The following is a 9,704-nucleotide window of genomic DNA, read 5'->3' on the forward strand; positions in this document are numbered from 1 at the left end:
TGTTTGATTTGGGGGGGGGGGTTTGAATTTGAGATATTAAAGAAAGCAATTGCAAATTAAACTAAGAACTAGAAATGATTAAGTAAATATCAATATTAAAAGCATGCACACTTGCTTAATCCACTTGAAGCATTCAGATTGTTCTATTGTTCACTTAGGAGCTAGTTGTGTTTAAACTTATGCTAGTATCCCCACTAGATGTTCTTATGACCAAATCAATACTTGAAAATTCCCATAAGCTTATATCAATTGATCTAGTTGAATCATGCAATTATCATTAGTACTTAGCCTAAGTTGAAGTCCCCTAAAACCCTTTGGTAATCGAAATCCCATAAGAAAACTAAACTTCACTATTTTGACTAAGGACCAATTAAAAACCAATCCAAACCATGACCTCAATCCTTTGAAAGCCCCAATTTGATTTTCTAAATCACCGAAGTGTTGAAGTACAAGTTGTTTCACTAATCAAATCCCTAAGAGAAGCTGCACAACTCATATAATCAAAGTAAAGTCCAAAACAAGCATAGCAAAGGATCTTTTGGCTAATTCTAATAACAAATCACAATCATCAACTCATAGATTCATCCAAACACAATCAATAATATAGATATGAACAATCCTTAGCTATCAAGCTTCATAAACAAGTGTACATCATAAAATCTAGCCAATCATGGCTAGAACAAGATCAATACAAGTAATAAGAGTAAATCTAAACATCATTAAGCAATAAACAAGAGCAGATTGTACCAAACTTATGAAAATTACAATAAATCTAGATGAAGAAGATGAAGATGATGAAGAACAAGCTCTAGATCTTGATCCAATCTATAACAACCCTCGTTTTTCCTTCATGAATTGACAGAAATGCCCTAGAGTTCATCTTTTGTTTGTCTATTATAATTAGGGTTGTTATCCGGATATAATAAATAAAGTAATAGATACTAAAACCCTAATATCGTTTAAAACCCTAAACCTAACCCTATGCATTAAATGCTAAACCCTAATACCATTTAACATTAAATATTAAACCCTAATCCTAATACTAAATTAATAATATAAACTTTATGTAATAATATTAAATGGTGACAATTATAAAATTTAAAAACTAATTAGAACCAAATTAAGAATTTATAAAAGTTAGGGACTAATAATTAAACAAAATGTAACACTAATATTAATAACAACAACAACAATAATAATAATAATAAAAAATACATAAATAAATAAAATAAAAACTGCCGAATATATATAAAAAAATATATATAATACATGTATATCCAAAAAAATAAATCGGCTAGAACTATATATAAAAAAATAATATATAAACTTGATCATTAAAGAAGATTAATCCTACTCTAATTCTAAATCCTAATCTTGATCAAACCTTGGACTTCAAGTAAACCTAGTGTGACAAGGAAACTCAAAAACAATTATAAATAGCCTCCTAATATTCCCTAAATTGCATCACAAAAATCCCACACATTATTTGCATTAGTCGACTGATTCTCCTGCAGCCTTCCTTTTTTTAGTTGACTAAATTAACCCCAAAACAGCCTGCTCATTCGACAGCCATCTTCAGCTTTTTCCCTCTTATTCTAGTCGACACCTGCAACCACTTTTCCCTCTTCTTGTCGACTAAAAATAGGCCATCATTCGTCACTTTTTGTTGTTGTTTCACCCTTGTTTCGACACCCAAACAGACCCAATAATTGATTAATTGTTGCTGTATTTGTTGCTGTTTCAGTCGTGACCAGGAGACCTCAAAACCCACTCAAATCATCACCTTTTGATTCTGCTTAACTGCGTCTGTTGCTGCTGAGTTACTTGCTATTTCTGCGAACCATAACAGCCTAAGAAAAGCTTTGTTTGATCGTGTTGTTGTTGCTGAAATTGCCGTGTGTGTTTTTTTCTTGTTTTCTGCGTGATCAAACAAACCCAAATTGGTCCCATTGTTGCTGTGTTTTTCTGCCTGCTTAGCTAATTGTTTGCGTGTCCAAATCAGTCCAAGAAACCCTCTGTTGGGTCGTGGTTTGCTGCTGCAATCCTGCTTCTATTTCGGTTCATATTCATCCTCTTGTTCTTGATCTTAATCTCCTATAAGGTAGTCCTCAAACCCTAGTGATAATCCTACTATTAATCTATTACTTTTAATATAATATGATGATTAATATTGGTCTTGTTCTTGAAGTTAATTATAAGGATTGTGTTATTTTAATTGAACATGTATATATGAACTTAAAGATGATAATGAATATGATTAATAAGTCTATGGATGTTGAACTATGATGATGATCATAAATAAAATAATAAACTAGTTTTTGAATGTGACTAATAAGATTAAGTTAAAAGAATGATTATGAATAAGATTAAAAGTATGATAATGATTTGATAAAGTTAAAAGGCATAAAGAAAGATTAGGAGTATTAGTAATAAGATTAAGATTGCCAAACTGAAAGTATTATGGTTAAAAGGATTAGGAATTATGAATTATGTTAATAAGTTAAAAAGGTGATGATAAAAGTTATGGTTAAAGAGCATGAATATGGATAATTATTATTTATGATTGTGATTTTGGTTATGAGATAAATTAGAAAATATTTAGTGAATAAAAGCTATGATTTTATGTACATGAGTTTGATTAATAAGAGGTAATGATAAAGATATACATGCATGCATGAATGCATACGTACGTATGTACATGTGTATATTGTAAGTATATGCGTATGTATATATGTATATACATACATACATGTATATGTATGTGTACATATGTATGTATATGTACGTGTGTATGTATATATAAATGTGTATTATGTAAGTATTATAATAGGTTAGTAAACATAATAATAAAAGTAATGAGTTCATATATATATATATATATATATATATATATATATATATATATATATATATATATATATATATATATATATATATATATGTATATGTAACACCTACACCTAATATATATATACCATATAGTTATGAACACATACATGTATAATAATAAAGAATATATATATGCATGTATCACATAGATATAATTATATATGTAACATATAATGATAAGTTTACATAATAGTTGAATAATTAAAGAATAATAATACTATTATTAGTATAACTTATACACTTATCTATATAGTAACACTTAATTACACTAAGTATATTATCACTTATATATATATATATATATATATATATATATATATATATATATATATATATATATAACTAATAAGTATATTAATAACTTGTTATGTGTACACACTTATAACGTGAAGGTTATAATTAAAGATAGCATACAAAGACTAAAAACATCACCGCTACTTGTGGCCTAGGGTGATCCTTGGTACCATTATGGGATGCTTGTGGATCTCGAATGCCATGACTTAGATTCTGGTCAAGGGATCCTGGGCCGCTCGTTAACAATAGATCATTCGAGTGACTTGCATACTAGCAACGAATTTTGGGCAAGATTGTACAACATCTTTGTTAAGAATTATAACCCGAACATTCTTAAATTAGAAGCTTACTATAAGTGGAAGCTTTTCATAAATAGTAGGTGTCCAAATATAGAAACTTTTGAAAAATAGTAACTTTTCTCGAAAATGGTCACTGTTAATATAGTTTATTAATAAACAAACTTTATGTCTATTAGACGATAACTAAACGCTATAACTCTAGGTGGAGATCTCCGAACACATACACCGTTCATACTACTTGCGTGGAATTTCTTGCTTGCTATTAAGGTGAACTTCATAGCCCATCTTTTTACTATTTATTAACTGTTTTACAGCTTTTGGGGTGAGACACATGCTTGCTTTTAAATGATTTACAATTTAGACACAAGTACCTAAACTATTTGATATGCGATTTCGTGAGACTTTTATTAAACATGTATTTATTTTTACATGCAAATCCCCGCCATAATATCGTTAATTGCTGGAATTGAAATTTGCAAGCTTAATTATTGTGAGTAGGCCTATTGAGAGTGACGTCTCTACCCATTGGCGTAATCGTCAAGGGGGTACATAATAATGATTACCGACACCCATACAGTGTCAGGGGTTAATGTTTAGTTCGATATTATAACTCATGGTATATTGAATATTGTGATATTTTGAATTAAATCTTGTGGTCTAAAAACTTATTATGATTATTAAACCTATGTTGTTCACTCAACCATTTTGGTTGACACTTTAAGCATGTTTTGTCTCAGGTACTTAGATATTTTGCTTCCGCTGTAGAACTCTGCTGTTACTTAGAAGTCAAGCCAAGCACTGGGACCAGAGTTAACATCCGCGTCAACGGCGATTTTGGCGGGGTGTTACAGTTGGTATCAGAGCCAGGTTATAGGGAACTAGGTTACATTAGTGTGACTAACATGAATAGTTAGGATGCATTAGTGAGTCTAGTCTATAACCGAGTTGTTCATTTGCATTGATTATTTGCATTACATTCTAGATTATGTGCATTAAGTTCACTTATATTTGTTATGCCTAGAATTCCTATACCATTCAAATCTTTAGAAAACACTTTGCTATAGGAACTATACTTACATGTCTGACTCTTAGAATAAGGGCCATAACTTACTTGTATTCCAATAATAGAATGCCACCATACCTATCTCATTATGTAATTTAGGAGAGCCAAGGCTTGTTATAGAGAACCAGGATTGCATTCTATGTGTGCCTTATGTGGGTGCCTTAGCAATCTTTAGGACTATAACCTTTCCTGCCTCAGTTTTAAGTGCTTTCCCTTAAATCTTTATACTGCCAATCCATCTTACTACCTGCTTTTACCTCTGTTGATATTCTGTATCCTTTCCTAAGGATGTCAAGCCAAAACCCTATCATCTTGCCTGATCCCGACTCTAAAGGATCGGTTAGTATGTGATTGTTATCATATCCATACATATCTTATGACCTAACTTCGCCATTATGATTCAAAGTTTTCTTTGACTCACGCGAAAGGATGTCACTCATGACTTAACATTCCAACGTCAACTATCTAAGTTTGATCACGCATCCTTACCTTATGGAGTGATATTGAAGTGGAAATATGAATTAGTGAAATATAATGATGCTTGGCCAACGTGATTATATTATGGTAACTCATATAGAAATTCCAATATCATGACATATGGAATAGAAAGTGAATCAAAGAAAAAAAAAATTCCAAGCCATTCATTCAAAAATCTCAATGTTATTACATGAAGAGTAATTATCATATGATTTATAGATATACGAAGAGATCATTACGATCAAACTATCTATCTCATACCCATGAGTAGATTAACAAATTATCCTATGCCATAAATGTTGTAAAACTTTGCATTCTTACTTTCTTAAACAACTTATCTCTTTGACGCTTAATTATCACATCCCCGCTGGAAGGAAGGATGCATGTTCTTGAGTGACCTGAAGTGACACCCCCGAAATTCCTTCGAAGCGTGCCTCCTGTTATCTGTAATTACGCTCCTAGTGTAGATTTTCATGAACCCATTAGGAAACCCATTGAAGATAAGCGACAACCACTCACAAGATTTTCATTTGAAAATTTGAAACAACCCAACCCGTATTCCATACGATAAATTTTTTTTAATACACATTTACGCGTCAATAAAATATGTAAACCATTCCACCAGTTCCATTTAAAACGTACCACAATTTAAATGTTTACAAGGCACGAAGGCCATTAATTAAGTTTAATACAAGTTTGACCCACTACAAATGATAGTTTATAACCCAAACGACACTTCGAGCATGGTTTGGGACTAAACTATCTAAAACGTTAGGCCAACTTCCGAAAGCTCCAACGAAACATCATCAATGGACACCTAGTGCCCAACAACCCCTTTCCCCTTATCCGCACCTGCATCTAAAAAGATAAACAACGAGAGGGGTAAGCTAACGCTTAGTGAATGCAACAATTATACATGTTCATATATAACTTACTTACTTGCAATCACTTACCATACCGCATACAAGTTAGAAATTCGATAACTATGCAAACATCATGCATAAACTACTATCCACAATTCACAAGAAGCTAGCAACAACAATAGCATATAGTTCACAATCTAATTATGTTAGATACAAATTCACACAACCATGGTTAACCAATCGTACAAGGGAACGGTACTCATAAAAGACCGTCGGAGTTCATAACATACATTAGTGTTACTTAAACACCGCGTAATCACTAATCCCCCGGGTGATGTCTTGAACACCGCGACTAACTCACCCCCATGACAATGTGACGTCTTGAACACCGCGACGATTCCACATGTCAATCAAAACAATGAGTGGTGCCTTGAACACCGCGACATCCACTCCCATGACAATGTGGTGTCTTAAACACCGCGACAATACCACATGTCAATCAAACAATGAGTAGTGTCTTGAACACCGCGACAATACTACTCGTTACTTAGAATGTGGTGTCTTGAACACCGCGACAATGCCACATTCATACTACACAAATAAATACATTATATACGTACACGCATAATTATTCCACTCACCTTGACACAAGGATGATGATTATGCACTTCCGAACTTCAAAGCAATGTACCTAATACATTAAGTACACTTTCAATACATAAACTAGTGGGACTAACCACATCACTTACACTTGAGCATTTAATGACCCAATTCGCATTAAATAACCCAACTACAAAAAAACTGCCCATAAATGGCCAAGACTCAACTTTAATCACTAAAGCTAGTGAATTAAAGTCTACTAACACAAACTTGGGGTATTTCATACCCATTTAACCCCAACTAGGTCAACATTACTATTTTGACCCATTTCAACACATAAACTTACAAAACTTGGTCAACTTAACCCATTTACAATTCTTCCTTCAATTACAAGTGTATTAGTGATTAAAAACACCATTTAACACTTACAACCTCAAATCATAAGACCAAACTCTAGGTTATGGCTATTAGGGTTTACCTTCAACAATCTAACCCAAAATCCACCCATTTAACCCTCAAATGGGTCATACAAGTTCCAAATGAACCAAACCCTAGCATAAACCAATTAAAACTCAAAACATGGAGTTAGGACTTACCAACACTATCCTCTTGTAGCTAAGAACAAGGAGAACAACTTTAATTCTTGCTCTAAGGTTTGATTCACAAAACTCCACTCTCAAATCTTACTTGAAATCAATTGGGTTTTTAAGTTTTGAGAGTAATTAGAGAAAGAAAATGAAAACGAAATCAATAATAGAGGATAAGTGGCTGAGACTTAAAGTCTCCATCAGATCTATACATGAAAAGACGATTTTGCCCTTGAACCACTTATTTTAAAACAAAAATTTGGAACCAGTTCGCCCAGTGGGTCGCGGCGCGGCCCCAATTGTCGTGGCGTGGCAATTAACGTATTTCACGAGCTTTCTTAAATCATTCCTGACTCAGATTCTAGTTATTTGTCGCGGCGCAACCCTCTTCTCCGCGGCGCGACATATAAAGGGAAACTCGACCCTTCTTATCATGCCTCCTGACTTTGCTTTGCGTTCGGGCGCGACAAAGGCTTCCGCGGCGCGGCAATGGCCTTCAACTGAGCCATTCGACAACTTTACACAACTTAACGATTTATCCAACTTGTACACTTTGTTTACGCTTCCTATGCACGTCTAAAACTCATATTTTAGTCTCACAAGCCTTAACATCAACAAAGACTAATGCATATACCTATACATGCATACATTCTAAACACACACACATATATATATACATACATATTCATATATATATATATATATATATATATATATATATATATATATATATATATATATATATATATATATATATATATATATATATATATATATATATATATATATATATATATATATATATATATATATATATATTATTACACAATTACTAACACTTAGGTCTTTTAACCATATAAATGCACAAGTTATAAGCGTGCTAAAAATTAAGTTTGTACCTTTAAATATGTACGGGAAAAACGGGATGTTACAACTCTCCCCCACTTAAATCGGAGATCGTCCTCGCGATCCAAGCCGCATGACATGCCGGAAGATAACCCAAAACAAACTCTTCGGATTCCCACGTAAACTCGGAACCCTTTCGATGTCGCCATTGCACTTTGAAAGTTCTAACTTCTTTATTCTGCAACATCTTTACCTTCTCATCAAGGATTGTTATCGGTTCTTCAACATACTCTAGCTTGTTGTTCAAGGTAATCTCCTCTAACGGCACCCAAGTCAAGTCATCCGCAAGACACTTACGGAGATGGGAAACATGAAACGTATTATGAATCCCCGCAAGCTCTTCGGGCAACTCTAGTCTATAAGTAACCTCACCAACACGTTCCAAAACCTTGAAAGGACCAATAAATCGAGGAGCTAACTTTCCTCGCTTTCGGAACCGAATAACACCTTTCCATGGAGAGACCTTAAGCATCACCATGTCACCTTCTTAAAATTCGATCGTTCGTCTACCTTTATCGGCATAAGATTTTTGTCTATCTTGTGCCGCCTTAAGTCGAGCCCGAATCATCTCAATTTTACTATTCGTCTCTAGGACTAAATCGGTACTCCCGATTTCTCGTTGTCCCACTTCACCCCAACAAATAGGAGTTCGACACCTATGCCCATAAAGCATCTCATAAGGTGGCATTCCAATACTAGTGTGGTAACTATTATTGTACGAGAATTCCACCAATGGTAAGTGCTTATCCCAACTACCACCAAAATCAATAATACACGCCCTTAACATATCCTCTAACGTTTGGTTCGTACGTTCGGTTTGACCGTCCGTTTAAGGATGATACGCCGTGCTCATTTTCAATTGAGACCCATATCTTCATGAAACTTATTCCAAAACAGAGACGTGAAACGAGTATCTCAATCCGAAACAATAGATATAGGAACCCCATGTCTTGATATCACCTCCTTGATAAATAACTTAGACAAAGTCTCCGATGATATCGTTTCCCGAATGGGAAGAAACAAAGCACTCTTCGTCAATCTATCAACTATCACCCAAATCGTATCATATTGGGTTCGCGCCGTCTTTGGTAACTTGGTAATGAAGTCCATGGTAATGTGTTCCCATTTCCATTTCGGGACTTCCAATGGTTGTAACTTACGGCTTTTGGTGTTTGGCTTTAACTTGTAAACACGTGACGCATTGTTCAACATACTTAACAACATCACGTTTCATGCCCGGCCACCAATACTCCTTCTTTAAATCAAGGTACATTTTCGTTGCACCCGGATGAATGGAATACTTTGACTTATGTGCTTCATCAAGGAGCACTTGTCGGTAACCACCCATCTTAGGCACCCATACTCTTCCTTGAAAAGATAACAAGCTATACGGGCCTAACGTAATAGACTCTATTTGCCCCACAATCCGCTCTTCATGCTTGTTGTGAACGAAAGCTTCAATTTGAATCTCTCCAAGCTTTACAAGAAACTTGTTAGTAATAATCATGCGTAACGATCCTACTCCTATCACCGGATGTTGGCTCTTTCTACTTAACTCATCCGCGACCACGTTCACCTTACCCGGATGATAAAGTATCTCACAATCATAATCTTTTACCACATCCATCCACCTACGTTGACGATAATTCAAATATCGTTGATTGAAGAGATGTTTCAAACTCTTGTGATCCGAATAAATCGTACACTTGACACCATACAAGTAGTG

The sequence above is a fragment of the Rutidosis leptorrhynchoides genome, chromosome 9 (genome assembly GCF_046630445.1).
Source record: "Rutidosis leptorrhynchoides isolate AG116_Rl617_1_P2 chromosome 9, CSIRO_AGI_Rlap_v1, whole genome shotgun sequence".
NCBI lineage: Eukaryota > Viridiplantae > Streptophyta > Magnoliopsida > Asterales > Asteraceae > Rutidosis > Rutidosis leptorrhynchoides.